This window comes from Phoca vitulina, unplaced genomic scaffold (assembly GCF_004348235.1).
Source record: "Phoca vitulina isolate PV1807 unplaced genomic scaffold, GSC_HSeal_1.0 scaffold2, whole genome shotgun sequence".
In the NCBI taxonomy this organism is placed as follows: Eukaryota; Metazoa; Chordata; class Mammalia; order Carnivora; family Phocidae; genus Phoca; species Phoca vitulina.
In genome coordinates, this window is record NW_022589705.1 from 86,379,056 (window position 1) to 86,399,890 (window position 20,835).

At 53.5% G+C, this 20,835-nt stretch overlaps 1 long non-coding RNA gene across 4 annotated transcripts in view; it reads left to right on the forward strand.

Annotated features, from left to right (window-relative positions):
- LOC116624372 overlaps positions 1-20,835 on the forward strand; it is a 55,938-nt gene that overhangs the window by 14,679 nt on the left and 20,424 nt on the right. For all 4 annotated transcript variants that reach the window (XR_004297885.1, XR_004297884.1, XR_004297887.1 and 1 more), the window contains one exon: positions 7,482-7,562. This is a non-coding gene — a long non-coding RNA (uncharacterized LOC116624372). The remainder of the gene's footprint in view (positions 1-7,481; positions 7,563-20,835) is intronic.

Sequence of the window (20,835 nt, forward strand, 5' to 3'; positions counted from 1 at the left end):
GAGAAGCCTACGATGTATTCTGGAATTCCAAGGCAGATTTCTGAATCCTGGGGGCCCACTGGAGTCCTGGGCTTGTTCCTCATCACTCACCTTCTAGACCTGTCTTATCTGCTGTGATCTGCGGGGACACATGGTTATAGGGAAGCAGTTGCTATGACAACAGCAACCATGGGGTGTATCAACTCCCAGAATTTACTCTGAGCCTGTGACATTTTAGCTGGTGGAGAAGCGCAGTTAGCTCCCAAGAGCCTGATGAGCAGGGATTCCTGCCAACCCTGTCTGTGTGCCTCCCTTCCCCCCAACCTCAGATAACCTCCCGCTAGGCCCATGGATCTGGCTGCCTGACACTCCCTTGGGCAAATGAATATTCAAAGGCAGCCAAAAAGTGTATTCAAATCTTATAAACTTCCGCCTGCCTTGATCCATTTAAATGCATCAGTATCTTCTGTTTTGCCCCATTTATCTGGCAGGAAAATGAAGGGCGATTCCAGGAGCCCAGAATAAGTGCTTTTTCCCAAGTTGCTTTAATCTCGTAAGTGGGGTAAGAGAAGACTGGGGCTGGGCTCTTCACTCTGTAGATTGGGTCCCTCAGACAAGTCACACAGAACCCTAAAATCCTGGAATGCATCTGTTGAAACTGGGGTCTAGGGAGGGGAAGTGATAGCAGAGGCAGGCTGAAACCTGGCTCTCCTCCCTGGGGGCTCTGTTCTTCATCTACAGGGCTCAGCCCCTGCTGCCACCACCCCCCTGCCCGAGCTACATGAGTAGGCTTTCTTGCCTGAGCCCCTGCTTCTGTCTCGAAAATCAGACTGTCATGTGTGGAAGACCCTTGAGAATCATCTGGGCTCTACAGGTGGGGAAACTGAGGCCCAGAGACATTCCTTCAGATGGTTGGTGGCAGAAAAGGGACCTGAATTTCAGGCTCCCAGTTCCCAGCCCAGAACCCTTGCTGTCATACTCACCTCTACCTCATATAACTCACCCATCTGTTCATCCGTCCATCCATCCATCCATCCATCCATCCTGCACCCATCCACCATGTATCCATGCATCCATCCATTCAGCCATTCAGAAAGATATTAAGTACCTGCTGAATGCCCTGCACCACTGTGGGCTGAACATGATAGAAAGTTCATGGTTGGGTCACCTGGTCCCCACCCCCTCCCCATCCCCTGCCATTCATCTCCCCTTTGGCCAAGCAGATGTTCTCCTATCCAGACCAGCACATGCCCATCCTTGCCTCCACCCCACAGTGCCAACACCCCAAGCTCCTAGTTTCTGCCTTTTTGCTCATGACGTCCCCCTGTCTGGAATGCCCCCATAACTCACAATTTATTCAAACCCTACTCATCCTTATCCATCCTCCACAAAGCATTTCCTGGCCACCAAAGCCATCCGAGCTCTCCTTTCTCCCATGATCTTTGGAGTAGGAACTGCAGAGATGAGCCTCAATTTTCTGCTTTTTGGTTGTGTCCCACATTACCCCTTGGGAACAGGCCCCATGCTATTTGATTACTAACAGCACCATCGATACATTACATTATTACATTTGGGCAGTGCCGTCATGTAAAGAAAATGCCACGGGATGTGGAGTCAGACAAGGGGTTAGCTTTACAGATGAAATACTGTGTGGCCTTGAGCAAGTCACAGAACCTCTCTGAACCTCAGAAGTGTGCAATGCAGTTTTACAAGATGATGCCTTTGAATACTCTAAAGTGCTGAATAAACAGAAGTCTTCCTCATTTCAGGATTTGTTTCCCTCTGTGCTACTTGGGCTTGTAGGCTTGACTAATTATCCGTAGCTTGAGGCACAGGCACCCCCCTTTCCTATTCCTCACACCCCAGGAGGTGGGGAGGCTTCACTTCAGGGCAATTTCCCAAGAGGGGTATGGCTAGGCAAGCTTTTCTTTTAACTCTCTTCTCTCCAAGTAAGACCCAAGGCAGTGGCAGGGATGGGTGGAATTTTCTCTCTGGAAGACGGGTTTCCTAATTGGTTGAGGGTGGCCTGGGGCCTGGCCAGGTCTTTGAGTATTTCCCAAGAGGACGTGGCTTCCTTGGAGACAGTCTCCTGTCTGGGAAAACAGAAGCACTTGGCTTGGCTACCCCTCTATGCGCTCCCCACTTTCATCTTCACCCGGCTTCTCTTCACTGATGGTGGCTTTAACACCCCGGGGGACCTGTGGGAGGAGGCTTATGCCCCGAGCACCTGTTTTTCTTTTATTTTTCCCCTGCTGGTGGATCTGTGATTTCCAGAGCTGAGATCTGTTCGCATCACAGTGGTTCCAGGAGAAAAACTCAAAACCCATCTACATAATACGTATCAACCTCCACCATGCATCTGCATGTGCCCACTGTCTATGCAGGCCCAGGGGCGCACACATGAAGGCACATATTCACACGGGGATGGGCGTGCTGGGGCCTCACACGCATGTTTGCCTCCCTGCGGGCGCGCAGCACGTGTCCACAACCCAAGCCTTTGTGCTCAGCTGCCTTCCCCACCCCTAGCAGGTGTCCATTCAGGTCTACCTAAGCGGGTAGATTTACACATGCGCCAGCACTCGGTCCTGGGTGTGCATTCACGATGTGCACAGGCTTGCACACCTCCGTGCACCTGTCTAAAAATGCAGACCCCTGTGCGTCCATGTGCCAGAGAGAGAATCACCACAGCTTACAGTGAACACGCTAGGCCCCAGGCACTGTGAACTGGGGGTGTTAACTCCTTGAGCCCTTCCGACACACATGTACACAGATCTGTATTATTATCCCCATTTCACAGATGTGGAAACTGAGGCTCAGGGAGGTTCCATCCCTTGCCCAACTTCCCATAGCTAGGACGGCTGGGGTGTGGCTCAGAACCTGTGCTCGGAACCACTCGCTAACGTGGTAATACAAGGCCGTTTTTGTAGGCGCTGCAAGAATTAAGCCGGTCCCTCGCCTGGGCCTTTCCTTCTCCCGGGAGTGTGAGTGTAGGGAGGTTTTGCCCGTGGGTGTGAAGATGGGCTTTGGTGAGTTGTGCACACCTGCCCCAAGCTGCCCCCTTGGGAGCCGCCAGGAGCACCGTCTTCAGGGGGCCAGTGCCCCGTGGCTCCTGAGCCCAGCTCTCTGGAGCTGACCACCTTCTGCTGCGTTTTCTTTTCTCACGTCTCACGGATCCCAAGTGCCCGCTGAGCCCCACCGGGCGGCGCGAGGAGAACCAAGCTGCTCCCACAGTCCTGGCTCCTTCCCTGCAGTCACGCAGTTCTTAGGGCCCATGCTCCACCGCGCTCCCGTCCCTACCCTCCTCTCCTCTTGTTGAGATCACTCTTGAGGACAGATGCCGTCCCCATCCTGGACCAGTTCTGATGGAGTTAGGGGCCCCCTCCCCTGAGCACCTGTGGTGTGGCTTGGGATCTCCCTGAGTCCTACTTTTGGCCCTGCTGCTTCTCTGCGGTGTGACCTCAGGCAAGTTTCTTAGCCGCTCTGAGCCTCAGCTTCCTCATCTGTAAAATGAGGAAAATAGTGACCCCTGCTGCAAGAGTTCATGGGAAGATTATTTGAGTTCACACGTGGGAAGGGCCAGAACTGCACGTAGCACTCCGCTGGGCCATCCCTGGCGCTGTGGCATTCGTCAGCCTCCCCAGGCAGGTCGCGAGCTCTCTAAAGGCAGGGACCACAACCTTTTTCTTCTTCCGTCCCAGGGCCTGGCTTGGTCCCTGGTGCCTCGGTGATGCTGCCTGGCATTGATTGGATGTCTGAATGAGGGAGTCCAGTCCTTTCCGGTGGGACCAGTTGTCCCCTTGAGTGGGATAAACCCCATCTCTGTCTTTGGGGGTGGGGTGAGGCTGCCTGCTCTCGCCAGGGATGCAAAGTAGGACAGGCCTCCCCAGGGGTGTTGCCGTGGTAACGGAAAGTTCTGCTCTGAGGCAGAAACGCACAGGTTGGCTGGGAGGCATGGCGGTGTGGCTTGCCTAGAGTAAGGAGACAGGTTATTGAAATGGCTTTCGGGCCTCAGTGACTCATCTGTCAAACGGGGGCTAAGCTTCCAGCTCACGATTAGGGTCAGAGGTAAGGGGTCGTGGATGCCAGAGGCTGTTGGAAGCGGCAGAGGGCCGCCCAGTCTTGGCTGCTTTACTACTCTCTTCCCTAGCAGCAAGAAAGGGTCACAAGGGGAAGGACATTGTTTTACTCACTGCTGCACCCCCACCACGCAAAACAGTGCCTGACACATAGTAGCTGCTAATCAGTATTTGCTAACTGAAGAATTAGTCAGATAAGAAGGCGGGGACATCTCAAGGTCCTGGCCCAACCCCAGAACATCTAGAATTCTCCCAGGCCCTGATTCTGAGCTCTTAGAGACCCGACATTGGAGACCCCTTGATGCCATCTCTGAACTACCGCAGACCCCCACGGACCCCTGAGGACCACCTCGCCCCCAGGTGTGAACTCTGAGGGCAGGTGGGGGACTAGGGTGCCCCTGGCCTCGGGAGAATTGACCTAGCCTGGGAGTCTCAGACTTGGCTGAGGACAGAAGCTTGGGGTGTGGCTGGGGGTGTGGGGGTGGGAAGTGATCATGGTGGATGTAAAGAATACACGTTCCCAGGCCCCTTCCCAGTCCTACTCAATCAGACTCTCTGGGGTGTGACCTGGTGTTTGGGGGTGTAACAAGCTCCCCGGGGATTCTGGTGAGTGGCCAGGTTTGGGGACTTCTGCTCAGGGCAGCCTCTTGTAGTTGGAGGGGCTTTAAGGGGTGTCCCCAGCCCACTTGGGGTCTGGTGCTTCTTGTACCCTTGGGGAGCCCGAGGTCCAGAGAAGGGCATGAGTAGGCCTGGTCCCAGCTCTGGCACTCCTTCGCCCTGTGGCCTGGGCAGTCTGCCTGGGCTCTCTACTTGCACTTCTTCTTCAACACTCCTGGCGTCCGCCCGGCCCGGTCGACCGAGTGCGGAGTGCACGGCTCCCACCTGTGCCTCCTGGTCAAGACACAGAGCGGCGGGGGGGAGGAGCAGGTGCTGAGTTGGCAGCCCGGTCCTCCTTTTGGGCTTCTTGGGCAAGTGCTCTAACCTTTCTGACCTGAGAAATGGGCATAACATGGCCTATGTCATCGACAGCTGGGCTGGCGAGGCGGTCAAGAGTTCGAACGTCGCAGCCAGGGCGCACAGGTTTGATTCCCGGCTCCACGGGGGTTGACGGCTGTGCAACCCCACACATGACTTCACCTCTTTGGGCCTTCGCATCCTCCTCTGTGAAGGAGGGAGATGAATGCCAGCTTCCTGGAGGTCGTGGCGAGGATTCAGCGTGAGGGTGCCCCGTGAAGCACGAGGCAGGGGCTCAGCTACAAGGAATGCTCTTTGGGAGAAAGGCTGGAAGGTGGTGACTCACGTGTCCAGCGCGGTCCCCGCCCCAGCGCTAGGGAGAGGCTGGAGAACAGGCCGGAAGCTTTGCCTCCGTATCCCAAGGGCAGCCCAGGGCGGGGGCAGCGGAGGGGAGAGGTGTTTGTTTGAACAGCCAGCGATGCTGGGAGGCCCCTGGTGTCCGTCCATTAGCCGGTTCCTGCTGAGCTGGAGGGAGCGGGAGGCTGGGAGGTGATGGGCCGCGCAGCTGTGCCTACTTGGCTCCGCGGAAAAGCAGTTTCCAACTCGTTATCTTAATGTGTCCTCACAATAACCCTGGTAATGGTTAGCCCAGGGATCGGGCTTCCTGTTTCAGAGGGGCCATGAGAGCCCAGAGAGGTCATGGCCAAGGTCACGAGCAGCACAGCAGAGGCAGAGGCAGGGAGCAGGGAGGGTGACTATGTTTCGGAAGGATGTGACAGCGCTGGGGTCATCACTCCTGACTTCTGTCTTGCTCACCTGCTGCGGGCCGCCGTGCCCTGGAGCCCCACGTCTGAGTTCGAGTCCCGGATCTGCCACTTCCTAAACGTGTGCCTTGACTCCTGTAAGCCTGGGTTCTTCATCTGTCAGATGGGAGGAATAACAGGACCTATCCCACAGAGCTGTTTGGGGGAGTAGCCCAGTCCATGCAGAGCATGCGCCTGGCACGAGGGGGGCTCGCTATCTTGCGCATAGCTCTGCTGCTTCCAGATGAGATGTTCCCCTAAAGTCACATCACCTGGCTGGGCCTGTTTTTTTCATCTGCCAAATGGGCATTTATTTCGTGCCAGGCATTCATTATGTGAGTCGGGATGTCATTTAAAATGAGCGGTAACCAAGGAGGCCAATTTCTTTTAGCCGCATTTTCCAGATAAGGAAACCAAGATGCAGGGAAACAAATTGATGTGCGGTAATTTGGCTAATGACTGAGATAATCCAACTCGAACTCAGACCTGAGATTCTAGAGCCAATGGCCCCTAAATGTGTCCCCCCTTAGGTTTTCCTCCAGGGAATTCTTCAGGGCTGATACGCTTACCTGGGACTGTGGAGTCTGGGGGCTAGAGCCGGCTTGGAGGCTGGAGCAGCAAGATGCGGCCTCGGGTTGGAACTTAGCCCCACACCTCCACCGCCAGTGACCTCCCTCTGCACCCTGCCCCTGCATGGGCTCAGCTCCTACCTGGGGCTTCCCCCTCCCTGGGGCCGGGAGAAGGTTGGCAGGCCCCAGGCCATGGCAGGAAGGCCATTAGCTGGCACTGGAGCCTGAGTGCTGGGAATGACCCTGTTTTCACACGGAGGCAGCTCACAGCCTCTCCCCACGCTAGAATCTGCTCCTGGAGCTCCCATTCTGGAATGAAGCAGCAGCAGATTATGTAACTCGGAGCAGGTTATGTAAGGATGTAGCAGGCCCTGGTGGGATTGGGGAACAGAGCAGCACCCCCTGCCCCTGCTCCCAGCCCCCCCAGCAGAAGTCTCTGGGGCAGGACCAGGCTTTTGCCCCCACACTGCTCAGCTGCCCGCCCCGGGGCTGAGACCCGCAGCTAGGACTGGGCAGGAGAGGGGAGGGCGAGGCCACGGTGTGCAGCGGGACGGTGCCGGTCAGGGAGCCGGGAATCCGAGCTCAGGTCCCAGCTCTGTCATGAACTGGACAAGTCCTCTCCCCTCTCCGGGCCTCAGTTTCCTTTTCTGGAACACTGAGGAGAGGAGTGGCTTGGGAAAGCTGTAGGGGCCCTCGCAGTTCCAAGGGTGCTCTGTCTCTCTCACCTTGGAGGCAAGGCCTGGACTTCTAGGTTCTGATGTTCATGCGGTTGCCAGCTACCTGAGTGGGGCGCCGTCTCTCTCTGGGCCCCGAGTTGCCTGTGTGTCTCTAGGGAGATGGGCTCCCCTGTCAGCCTCCCCAGGTGACAGATGTGCCTGGACTTTTGGGGTTCCGGAGGTGGGCGGGAGAGTGGAGGCAGGACATTCCTCACCTTCCCTCTCCTTTGCTCCCTGATTGCGTCTCCTTGCAGAGAGCAGCCACACCAGAGAAATGACAGTCACAACGAAGACAGCTACCATCGCTCGGCCAGGCCTGGGCCTGTTAGCGCTCACAAGAGCCCCGTGAAGTATGTATGTACCTTTATTACCCCTGTTTTACAGATGGGGCTGAGGCTCAGAGGGGGCAGGCGACCTACCCCGGCTCACATAGCCGTCAGCGGCCATGCCAGGAGCTAAGTCCAGGTATGTCAGACGTTCGAGCCCGTGACCCTGTGAGTCAGCACGGAGCGGGCCGGCTTCCCTCTGGAGACCAGAGAGCTGGGTATGGCCAGATGGCATGAACAGCCCTGTTCTGTGGTCTAGGCTCTGAGGAATGTCCGTCCCCCTCACTAGCCACCCCCGGGCCTCTCTGGACTCCCCACCCCCCTTTGTTCCCTTTGTGCCACCCACGGTGGCCGCGGCAGCATCTGTGAGGTGGGCAGCGCAGGCTGTGTGGGTGGTCGGCGCGGAGGGTGCGCGGGCACTTGTATTTTTAAACCCCGGCTCTGGCCAGCCTCTGAAGTCAATTGAGACGGGGCCGAGGGGTTTCCTTTGGGCCCTACTGACCCTGAGTGGGAGGGCTGGGGGCCATCACTGGCATCGGGGGGCACCCTGCTGGCGAGCGGGGGCTGTTACCAGCCCGGGAGAGGCTTGGAGCTGGCCGGGGTCTGTGCCCCTTGGAGCCTGGGAGCCCCAGGCAGCCTGAGCAAACACCATGGGGGCGAGGGGGCAGGTCGGAGGCTGGAAGGATGAGCCAGGGAGAGCAGGAGAGGAGGGAGGGGATGGAAAGAAGTTTGAAGGGGCTGCCGGATGTGGCTGAGAGGGTCCTTACAAAGCTGAGAGTCCAGCCCACTCACTCTGAGATGTCCCGAGGAGGAGAATGTCCAGGTCACACTGTGATTTGGAGGCAGAGTCAGAACTTGAACCCAGAGCACTTGATCTCCAAGCAAGAGCAATTTTGTTTTTGTTTTTGTTGTTTTGTTTTGTTTTTAAAGATTTTATTTATTTATGTGAGAAAGAGAGAATGAGAGAGAGAGAGCATGAGAGGGGGGAGGGTCAGAGGGAGAAGCAGACTCCCCGCTGAGCAGGGAGCCCGATGCGGGGCTCGATCCTGGGACCCCAGGATCATGACCTGAGCCAAAGGCAGTCACCCAACCAACTGAGCCACCCAGGCACCCTAAGCAAGAGCAATTTTGGACTGACTTCTCATCTTGGCTCTCAGGGAAGTCCTGTTCCATGGAGGCTCTGCTCCTGGGTAGGGGAGCTTTATCTGCCCTGCAGGAAGGCAGGGGAGGGGGCCCCTCCTGTGCCCACCGATGCCGCCGTGTTGAAGGAATCAGGGCAGGATTTCATAATCAAGGCCAGATGACAGCAGAGGATGTGACTGGGGAGTGAAGGAGAACCCACCAGAGCCCCTGGGCCCCACCGGGGCTGCCCCTACTCTCTCCCTTCTGATTCTTGGTGCATCGGCTACTTCCCTTGCCCTGACTCCTGGCACCAGAAGGTCCCTGATCCCATCGTATGGGGCAGGAAATTGAGGGGAAGCCATTTACAAGAGAAATGTGATAAAACTGAGGCACAGAGAGACTGGGAAGACTCAGCTTCTGCCCCTGGCTTGGATGCTCTCGAGCTGCATAACTTTGTCGCAGCACATTTCTGGACTCTGGCTTCTTCATTTTTGAAATGGGGGACAATCATCAGCATTTACCAAGTGCTGATTTTATGCCAGGCACTGGACTGATCACTTTCATATGTTGTTCTACTCAACCTTGCAGTGATCGGATTTTCAGATGAGGAAACAGAGGGTCAGAGTGGTTATGTGGCATGTCCAAGGTCACTCAGCTGCTAAGTGGCAGAACTTGGGTCTGTCTTCAGAACTCAAGTGCTGAGCCAGTATCAGATTCACCCCCCCACCCCAAGGGGGTGGTCAGGTTGCTGAAGGAAAGACAAATAGTGGGAGGAGGGGCATTGCAGAGCAGGGCCAGGAATACACACAAGCTAGTATTTTCAGCCTCCTTCCCTCACCTCTGCTCAGATCCAGTCCAGGCCTCTCTCCAGATGCTTCTTGCCCACCCCTGCCTAACCCCCTTTCCACACCACTGCTGCCAGCCTTGGTCTTCGGAAAACACAAACCTGATCATCCTGCTCCCCAGCTGGAATCTTCATGGCTCTCCACCGCCTTCAGGGACAGTCCAAATTGCCTCAGTTGGCATTCAGGGCCTTTTCCCTTTCATAAGCCAGCCCCTTCCTACCTCTCTCGGTTCCCTCTACTCTGGCCACATCGTTCTCTGGACAAATTTTCTTCTCCTCCCTCATGCCTTCACTCAGGTAGCTCCCTCCGACACTCACTTTATCCTCACACTTCTGTTCCTCCCTTGAAACCAGCCCAAAGTCACTTCTGTGCAGCTTTCTGTGCCCGTCCCTAGAGGAGTGACAGTCCCTCTTGGTGCTCCCATTGCCTTGAGAGTGGTTCTCATCACCCAGTTTTGTAGTTAATTGTTCATGCGACACTCTCTTCAACTCACTTGACACTGCCCGAAGGTCCCTGGGGGAAAGGAACTATGTGAGCCACTCCAGTGTCCCCAAGCCCCAAGGCTGAGTGGATGAATTAAGAGTGGATTGGGAAGCTGCAGAGAGTGGTAGATCAGAAAAAGTTCTTTCTGGGTAGAGGTCCCATCTTGGGTTCTGGAACAGCTTTGTCTGCATCTCACTCACTAACGGTGGTTCAGGTTGAGAGCTAATGTCCCACAGTTGGACAGACCTGGAATTGCGATGTATGATCTTGGGTAAGTCACTGAACCTTTCTGAGCCTCTGGTTCCTCATCTGTGAAATGGGCAAACAGTATGGTTAAAATGAGGATTCAGTATGATAGTGCCTGGAAAAGTTCTAGAGCAGAGCCTAACCTGTAATAAGGTGGGTGCTTAGTACAGGTTTTTTCTTTCTTCCTGTTATCATCCCCCGTCATCTTCATCCCCTTCATCCCAACATCATCATCATCACCCACATCATTAAAATCAACATCATCATCCCCTTCATCCCAACATCATCATCATCACCTCCATCATTATAACCAATATCATCATCCCCTTCATCTCAACATCATCCTTTTCATCTCAACATCATTGTCACTTCCATCATTGTAACCAACATTATCATCACCTTCATTCCAACATCATCATCTTCACCACCATCCTCATCATATTCCTCACCATTGTCATCATCACCATCACCAAGTTTATCATCATTCTTCTGATCTCTCTTCTTTCCCAGATACCTGCTGCTGTACTGGAGATTCTACAAGTATGAGGTGCCAGCCATGTGCCAGGAATCGGGCTAAGTGCCTTCCTTTCATCATTCCATTTAATTTTCACCCCAAAATAAAAATACAAGCAAAAAATCACTTCCCTCCTATGGAGAATCTTCACATGCACCACATGGGTTGCTACAATGATCTCTGTTTTACAGATAGATAAACTGAGGCTCAGAGAAGTAAAGTAACTTGCCAGGATCATCCACAGCTAGTAAGCAGAAGAGTCTGGTTCAACTTTGGTCGGCTCTTTTAGCAGCACCAAGCTGCTTGGGGCTCCTGATTCACTTGCCCTTAGGGTTTTCCGCATTTGCTTCCTGCTGCTAGTGTTCCCTGCGAAGGGTCAGTATAAGTTTTCAGTTCTTTCTTGAGTTCCCTGGGCCCAGAACAGAGAAATGCAGGATTTTTCACTGGGAGATTTACTCAAAATCTAAGAAAACAAAATTGGGCATGAGCAAAGGTACCAGAAAGCTGGGTGAAGATTTGCAGGCTCAGAAGTCAGGATCTTGGACCCTCACCAGCTTGCTCACTCTGGACATGCATCATCATTACTCTGGGTTCATAGGCCTGGCTGGGGTCTTCCTGCCTGAGGATCTGTGCAAAGGAGCCACTCCAGAGAAACTCTGCCCCCACCCCGATCTCATTTCCAGTCCCCTTCTCATCCTTGTCCTCCTCCTTTCTGGAGAAACATAACTGGCATCTCTGAAGTTGGAATAAAAATTCCCATGTTGGCTTTTTTTAAGGTAGGTCTGGTGAAGCTCAAAGGAGAGAATTATAGATTTATTCATTCTTTAAATCTGTACTGAACACCTACTGTGTACCACTGTATGTTGGACATGAGGACCTAGACATGACTCAAACACAGCCCCTGTCCTGGAGGATCCCCACTTGGATCATTGCCTCTAGTTGTAGCTGAGATCTTTCCCACTGCCCTACCATTGTTCTGGGAGGGCCCACAGGCAGGAGCCCATCTTCTATCCCACAGAATTGGGCACAGAAGGGCTTTCGGAGGATGTTTGTAGAATGGAACCAAACTGAATCCAATGGGAATCAACCTCACCTTGTAACTCTGACCTGATTCTTCCCATGGGTCCACCCAATGTCTCTGGGTGGAGGTACCCTCCCTGGGGTTAGAATAGGGGAGGTCTAAGTGGGATGGGGGAGGGAGGCAAGGGGTTGGGCATTTTGTATAAATGTGTAAATCCAAACTTTTGTGTGAGAATATGCAGGCCTTTTGTTTCTTCTGCTGACCCTGGTCAGGTTCCTGAAGTTAGTAAGGGGTTGGTTTATTACTCTGTGCCTAACTAAGTACCTAGCACATACTAGGTGCTCAATAATTATTTGTGGATGGAATGAATGAGTGGATGAATGAGTGTTTATCTGTATTGTCTCACTTATTTCATTAGGTGCTGCTGACTGGAGGCTCCTCCTTGATGGAGAAACATTGGAGGCTTACTCTCCAGGGGCTTTGGGTAAATGGCTAGTGGGGAACCCTCGAGGCAACAGTGCATAGGTTTTCATGCTTAGAGGGGTAGGCTGACCTAGAGGGAAGAGGAGATCAGAGAGTCAACAGTTCATACACTCACTGACCCATCCACTCACCTACCTATCCAGGGTTGGGCCAGATATTGTAGGTTTTCATGACCAGATGGGTAGGCCCATCAGATGGGAGAGGTGAGGAGAGTGTTAGCATTTCATCCATTCATCCATATACCCATCCACCCATCCATCCATCCATCCATCTATCCATCCATCCATCCATCCATCCATCCATCCATATACCCACCCACCCATCCATCCATTCACCCACCCATCCTTCCATTCAACCACCCATCCATCTATCCACCATCTACCCATTCATTCATGTATTTATTCATCCATCCGTCCATCCATCCATCCTTCCAGGATTGGAGCCAGATTGTTCATTGTTGTTGAATGCCAGCCTCAGGACTTCAGACTGAAAACTATCTTTTGTGACAGCTGTCAAGGAGGGGAGGTTAATTTGCATGAACAGCCCAAGTGCATGCTGGAAGCTAATGAGGGCTTAAGCAGGGATAGTCTCCAGATCCTGGAGTAAGTGGGGCCTCGGCATTTCAGGAAGGGACCTCTCTACAGCCTCATGCCAGTTTTAGAGAGATGGGAATCAGACAGGAAGAGACTCTCATGAGCAAAACACCTGGATTATGTACTTATTAAACAGTTCATACTAACTCTAGAGTATAGGACAGCAGATGGAATGATCCGGTTTGGCTGTTCTCAAAGGGAGAGCACCTAGTTAGGCTTTCTGGCATCACTGTTGGCTTCAGGACTGGGTAACAAATACTTTCTGAATGAATAAATAATCTGGGAAGGGGTGACTTTCAAAAGTGCCTGTCTTTGAGTAGAGACCACGAGTATCTCCTCAGGGTCAAAGCCAAGACTGGGCCTGTGAGAGTGGCCAGGCTTCTTGGGGGAGCTGTCACCTTATACTTTCTCTTTGCCTCCATGTTCCCCTCTCCCCATGGGTTGTGCTTGGTTTCTGTCTGTGCTCAGGGTCTGAGACATAGGAGATGCCAAAAATGTTGACAGAACGAGTGAGTGGACAAACATACCCATTGGTCAACAGATAGTTGCTGAGTGCCTCCTGTGTATCAGGCACTGTCCTAGCAGCCGGGGGCACAACGGTAGACAGGACAGATGCCCCATCACCATGGATCTCAGTTTAATGGTCAGTGCATTTAAAAGACAGAGGTGAGTCATACGTCTTATAGGGCAGATGCTGCTACTGTTTTGTTTCTTGAGTCTGTGCCAGGTGGTGCTTGCAGGTGCCAATGGGTGATGGTTGACTTGGAGCCAAGGCTCAGTGGTTGTTTCTAGAAAAAAAAGGGGGGGAGTGAAGAGAGGGCAGCACCTAATGAGGAGCACAGACTGGTGGAAAATCCTAAGTGCTATTTATTGAGCACTTGTTACATGCCAACCTGTAGGGTATCTCTCTGACGTCGCTGCCCTAGGGGTAGGCTCTTTTATTTGCTCTGCTTTACAGAAGAGGAACTGAGAGCCCTGAAGCTGCTGTGACTCACCCAAGGCCATGTGGGGAGAGGGTGGTGAAGTCAGGATTTGAATCCAGGTCTGCTTGGTTCCTGTGGCCAAGTTCTTAACCATGAGGCTTGACTGCCGGGGAGGGTGGAAGGGGATAGCATGAGAGGGGTATGCAGGAGCTGGGGCCTGGCCATGGAGAACTTTGGAGAGTTATCTTGGATGCTGTCTTGGCCCTAACACCCTCCTGTCCTTGACTGTGAAGCTGTCACCGGTGACTACTGAGCCGGGCTCCTTGCTACCTGCCCACAGAGAAGGCCATTCTGCAATGCAGAATGTGTCTGCTCACAGCTAATATGGATCCTATACATTTATACGAATCACTGAATACAAATTACAGATTGTTGTAATTTCTAAACACTGCCCTGCCACTTGGAGCTGCAGGGGGAGGCTCTGAGCCTCGGGGAACGCTGTCAACAGCTCTCAGCCCTGCTGGGCATGCTGCAGAATGAGGGTAGAATGAGTTGGCATTGTGACTGCTCCCACCTCCACGATGGCAGGAGGGAGAACCTGCTTCTGCCGCAGCTTCGAAGGTTGACCTAGGCCTGGTTGTTGGTCCAGATTTGCGTGGATTCTTCCCCTCATCTGGAGACCCATCCAGAAACTAGAGATGCCTATCATGATAAAGCAGTGCGCGTAGCCAGCTCTCTTAGAGCACTTTCTGTAGCCCACACACTAAATTCTCACTACAACCCGTGGAAATAGGTATATGTCATGACTGTTTTATGAAGGTGGAAACGGGTTCAGAGAGGTTAAGCAACTCGCTCAAGGTCACCCTGCTAGTAATTGTTGGAGATGGTCACAAATCTAACTCTGATTGATTGAAATGTCTGGCTCTTAGCTGTGATGTGGCCCTGTCCCCAACCTGCCTCCTCTCTCTGAGACCCATTGAGGAGAGCTTACTCGGGGGAGCATCCAGCAGCAGTGGACGCAGAGAGGATCCATGGAGGGGCCAACTTGCCGTGTGTGCAAAGGTCTTGGAGCATGTGTCCATTTGTGTTCACATACGTGTCCTTTGTGTCCTTGATATCCCATGTGTTGTGGGTTCTGTCCATGTTTGCATCCTCATGTGTATTTGCAAGTGTGGGGCTGGGGGCTTTTGTGTCCTGTCACAAGTGTCAACATACATGTGTGTTTGTTCATGCTAACATGCATGAAGTGTGTATCTAATTTTCACTGGGTGTTTGTTCCAGGCACGAGCCGAAGTGCTTTACTGGTCTCGACTAATTTCATCCTCCCAACAATCCAGTGAGGCAAGTGCTGTTGATATTCCCCAAATCATGGATGAAGAAACTGAGGCACAGGGAGGGTACCAAGTTGTTCAGACATCTCTTGTGATTACAGAAACTGTGTTCATCCTTTATGCTGTCCTCATTTTTGGTCCACATGGCTTAGGAATGGGTCCCACGGCCAACCCCTGCCTCCCGAACACCGGGGTTGGCCATGGGACCCTCGTGTGGCAAATCAGAGCCACCGTGATTGGTTCAAGCGGCTGAGCCAAGCGGCTCAGATGAGGGTAGTTCAGTGTTACTGAAAGTGTGATCTGCAGATGGCAGCATCCATTCCTGGACCCAGCCCACACCTCCGGAATCTGCTTTCACAAGCCCTCCGGTGACCCTGTGCACTTCAGGATCTGGACGTTGAGGCCAAACTGTGTGGGTGGGGGCTGGAGATGCAGCTCTGCCAGTCATGAGCCGTGGACAAGCTCTAGAGCTTTCTGTGTGTCCATCTCCTCGTCTGCGAAGTAGCAGTAAGAGAAGTCCTGGCAATTTTGAGGACTGGAGGGGTTTATACACACAAAGTGTCTAGAGCAGTCCCTGGCATGTGACCGGTTGCTGGAGGGTTCAGTGTCACTCTATTGTTACTCAGGGACAGGCATGGGACCCAGTCCTGCCCCATGAGTGGTGGCCCTGAGACTTTGGCTGGCACCCTCACCCTCTTGGTTGAGATAGGATGTAAGCCTGGGGCTGCTGCTGGTGACCACATGCCGCCCCAGGGAAGGGCCTGCCTGAGAATAAAAGGAAGAAGAAAGTAAAGGGGAGGGCTGTCCTTTGGGACATTAACTGGTCCATGCCTAAAGCCACTGGGCTTTCAATTTCATGGGCAAATACATTTTGTTTTGCCTTTAGCCGCTTTGAGCTGGGCTCCTGTCACTCACCCATGAAGGACTCCCACCAAGTGCCTAATCTGACCCAAACATTTTGCAAAGAAATCACTCCGGTGAGTCCAAGACCAGAGAGAAAGTTGGGGCAGTTCTTGTATTTCTGACCCCCACTCCCCCCGTCTGGCACCTCTCCTGGGCTGTCTCATGGCCACAGAGCGCCGCCAGGCCTCCCCTCCCGGCCCCGCATAGTGGTTCTCTCCGGCCTGCAGCCTTCGGGCGGCCCCGTGTGCTTTCTAGGCCAGTGTCGCCGTTTGCCTGAGTCCGAGCTCCTCGTTAGCCTTGTCACGCACCCGGGCACGTAAGCCATGTGGGGGCTTTCTGATGAGGCCTCTTTGCCTTTCGAAGGTCAAGCAGATCTCTCCCCTGTGGACGCTGCAAAGGCCCCAGGCCCCAAGCCGGGACAGGGGCTGAGGTCAGAGGCAGAGGGACCTGGTGGGCAGCGGCTGTGTGCCTCTCTTTCCTTCCTTATGCCAGGTATGTGGGCAGGCCGGGGGCCATTTTCTGCCTTAGCTTCCCCAGGGTGCAGGCCTCTGGCTTCCGGCTTTTTCCTCAGCCCACTCAGGCTCTCTCTCTGCCTCCTGTCGTCACCCCCAGCTTTCCATCCATCTCCCCCAGCTCCCCTCTCCCCCAACCCTTCCGCAGATCCCTGTTCATTCAAGTCGTGCCTTCTCCTCATCTCCCCTGTCTGTCTCCCATCTCCTGCAAGCCGCCACCCCGCAACCTCCTATACCTGCTCCCCCCCACCCCGCCCCCTCTGACCTCTCCTGGGTCCCGCGGCCTCCCCCGCTCAACCTGGGTCCCTGTGACTCGGGCCCTTCCCTCTTCCCAGGTCTCTCCTGACATCTCGGTCCTGTCTGCCTTCATCTCCCTCTTCCTGTCCCTGCCTCAGGCAGCACCCCACACCTGTCTCCCTCCTCCCTCCCTCTCCTCCAGGTGGCCCGCTGCCAGTTGGGTACCAGTTGGGTTGCCATGGGAACCACTGAGCTGCTTAGAAAGCTGCCATAGATCTAATCAGAGGCTGTGAGGTTTCAAGGAACAGCTCTCTATCTGGATGGAGGACCGGCGCTGGCAGCGGATTAGGCTGATGCTGGGCTAGGGAGAATGGGAGCCGGGGCCACGGAAGATGGCAGCCAAGGCGGGGCCAGGCCTCAGGGGCCCCTCGGGCAGGAGGCCAGATCCACCCAGCCCACAGTTTCCTGCATCACTGGCACTCTCAGACCTTCTAGGGTTTTCCTGAAGAAATCAGTGATGCTCCATTTCCTCTCTCCTTCCTCCCCATCACTCACTTCATTCATTCACTCCCCAAATTGTCCCCCACTTTTGGTCATGTGCTCCTGAGGCCTTCCTGGTGCAGTGGGAGAGGCAGATCCTTACACAACAAGCTTCCCCAGTGGGCTGCGCACTGCTGGATGGCATCCAGGGAGACACAAGGAGGGTGGAGGTCCATGCCAACTGGGGACAGCGAGGGGACATGGGGAGGTGCTTCACAGGGGATCCTTGAGCTGAGTCTCGAGAGACAGGAATACATCAGCTAAGCAGAAGCTGAGGGCCCTCTGGACCCGCAAGTTCTGTCTCTGAAGATGGGCCATGGACTCTGTTTTGGAGTATGCCTGAGAGGTCATGCGGACCTCCAAAGGGTGGTCCCTTCAGAGCAGACCCTTCTTACAGCTGTGCAACCCCACTCCTGGAGAAATAAGCCCGAAATTCCCAGCACCCAAGTCCCCTGGGGCTGATGGGAGGCCAGGAGGGTGGGGGATTATTTGGGGGAGATGCTCCTGGCATCTAATGCCCCCCCTTCTTTGTGTGGCCAAAAGGCTTGCGTCAGAGCTTTATGGCCAGAAGGACTGGCCAGCTTGGTCTAATCTCAGATGGCTCCCCTTAGTACCAGGCTTTTGGTTTCTCTCATCCAAGCCAGAGACTGTGTTTGCACATAATTTGCATACATTTGCATGTGGTGTCGGCAGGGCCCAGCATAACATGGGAAAAACACATTTTTCTCGCCAGGGTGCTTGCAGCCTGGATTAGAGCCCAGGTGTGCAGAAACCAGGCCTATAAAATTCTTCCCTTTTTTGGCCCTCTTGGGCAGTCTTTCCCACATCCCTCCCCCTACTGTGGAGCTTGGACCCCAAGTCAGCAGGTGGCAAGGGTGTCCCACTCAGAAAGCCTGGATTCTCCTGGTCCTGGCTTGGCTGTGTACTTGCTCTGTGACTTGACAAGTCAGTTTTCCTCTCAATGTCTTCATCGGCCTTTGTAGAAGTCTAGGGTTTGCAGAAGATCAGGAAGTGGAGGCTGTGTGCCTGAAGAAGTATGTCATTCATTCATGCATGCATTCATTCATTCATTTGATATATATATATTTTTTAAAGATTTTGTTTATTTATTTGACAGAGAGAGACAGAGTGAGAGAGGGAACACAAGCAGGGGGAGGGGAGAGAGAGAAGCAGGCTTCCCGCTGAGCAGGGAGCCCGATGCGGGGCTCGATCCCAGGACCCTGGGATCATGACCTGAGCCGAAGGCAGACGCTTAACGACTGAGCCACCCAGGCGCCCCCATTCATTTGATATTATTCATCGTGTGCTTACAATATACCAGTACCCTCTGTTCTGGAATCGATAAAACCAGCCACGAGGCTTGCCTCTGGGGAGTCCCAGGGAGACTGGCATTAATCAAATGACCACACAAATCGATGTACAGTTGCAACTGTGATAAGTGCTCCATAGGGATATGTGGTGCTTTATGGGAACTCAGAATTAGTCTGGAAAGCCACAGAAGACTTCCTAGAGGAAGTGTCCCTCAGCTGAGATGTTAAGTGTAAGATGCTAGAGAGGTAAAGAGAGGCTAGAAGAGAGCTTCCAGGGAGAAGAAGAAAAATGTGCAAAGGTCCTGGGGTGGGTAAAGAGAGGCTAGAAGAGAGCCTTCCAGGAAGAAGAAAAAAACGTGCAAAGGTCCTGGGGTGGGAAGGAGCAAAGCAAGGGTACAGATGGGAGAGGAAGGTGCCGTGTCTGAGTGAGAGGGGTGTGAGTAAGAATAGACAAGAAGGTGGGGCCAACCAACAGGGCCTTTCTGACCCATTAGGGAAGGTTGTCTTTATAGCAATGGTGTCTTTATTCTAAGAGCAGTGGGAACCATCAAGCCAGGAAGTGACATAAGCAGGTTTACACTTTGCAAGGATGGCCTGGACTGTGGTGTGAAGAATGGGTGGGGTGAGCACAGGATCCCCAGGCCACCAGGCAGGAGGGTGGCATTGTCCTGAGAGAAAGCTAGGGCTTGGCTTGGTCGCAAGGGTGGAGATGCAGAGGAGGGGAGGCCGTGAGACATGGGGCAGCAGCACAGGCTTGTGCTCTTTCTACCACATGAGCTGTATTTGAAAGTGGAGTTTTAATCTGGTGCCTGGGAAGGATTTGGCTTTCTTAAGGACCAGGTGCTGGGAGGGCAAGGAGTCACACCTGGCTCATGCACTGCCCAGCAGGAGTGCAGAGCTCACAGGCTGAGGCTCCCCATAGTTCTGTTCTCAGTCCAGTGGTCTGCACCTGGCCCCCACCCCTCACTTAACAGTCTCAACTCCCCCTGTGCCTGTAGGAACTTTCCAGCTAGCACCTGGCTCTTCTTGCTGCCTCCTAGGAATACCATGTGCATTCTCGCCTCCATGCTGTTGTTCCCACTGTGGTTATTTTTAGAATGCCCTGTTCTGCCCAAGCCCTGCCTGCCCTCTGCATCCCAGCTCCTGGCATACTCTTCCTCTTCCTTTGTGACCCAGCTCAGGGGTCTCCTCTGAACCCTCCACCTGATCCTTCAAGTAGCATTGGCCCTCTATCTCCTGGACCAGAAGGGTGCCTGAGAGCCCCAAGGCCAGGTTCAAGTCCTGATTCCTCCACTTAGGAGCTCTGTGACTTAGGGCAAATAACTTACCCTCTGTGGCCCCGGGGCTGCTCCTCTGTAAAGTGGGGATCCTGATGGATCCACCTTCACAGGTTCATGGTAAGATTAATTTAATAGGACAGAAGTAAAATGCTTAGTCCAGTGCCTGGCACACAGCAAGCCCCCCTCTGGAGTGATGGCCGTTGTATGCTTTGGAGCCCACTCTTTTGTATTTATTTACTCATCTGTGTTCCTCACCAGGCTCGGAGTTCCTTGAAAACAGAGCCTTTTTTTATTTGAGTATTCCCAGTACATACCACAGGCCTGATACGTGCTAGTTATTTAGTGCACATTTGTTGAATGAATGGATAGATAACTGGCATCTATATATTGTGCTTCCTTTCTCCACATCTAGCTTTTCAGGGTAACCACTGGGTTTCATACTCAGCTGTACCCCTTTGCAGAGCCCAGCCTGCACACAGTAGGTGCTCAACAAAGGTCTGTGGTGTATTTCCATAGGCAGCCCTCTCCCAGACAAATGGAATTCAGCCCCCGATCCACCATGCGTCAGCTGTCCTCTAGGGTGTAATGGATACAGATTTCTTATTGCCCGTGTGTCTTGCCTTCCCTGCTGAGCACCGTATTAAATGGCTGTTCAGTAGCTCAAGTGCACAAATATTCCTTTCAAAATTATTACATTCACCTTTTGTTGGCGGAACATGCCATATGAAACATCCAGGCTCTTACTCGGTGTGGGTGTGTGCTTTCTGCGGCTGCCTCGGGGGCAGTGCTTGAGGCCAGAAGGCCTCATCAGGGCTTCAAGTGCCTGCTTTGCCAAGTATCGTCTGGACTCAAAGGACCGGTGGGAGCTTATTCTGGGCTAACCTGAGCTGACCTAGGAAGGGCTGTCATCACCATCACAGTATCAATATTCTTTATCACGGACACCATCATCAGCACCACTGCAGTTGTCATCACTGCCAATGCCACCACCACCACCGCCATCAATCACCACCATCACCACCATCATCACTCACCACCACCATCACCATCATCACTCACCACCACCACC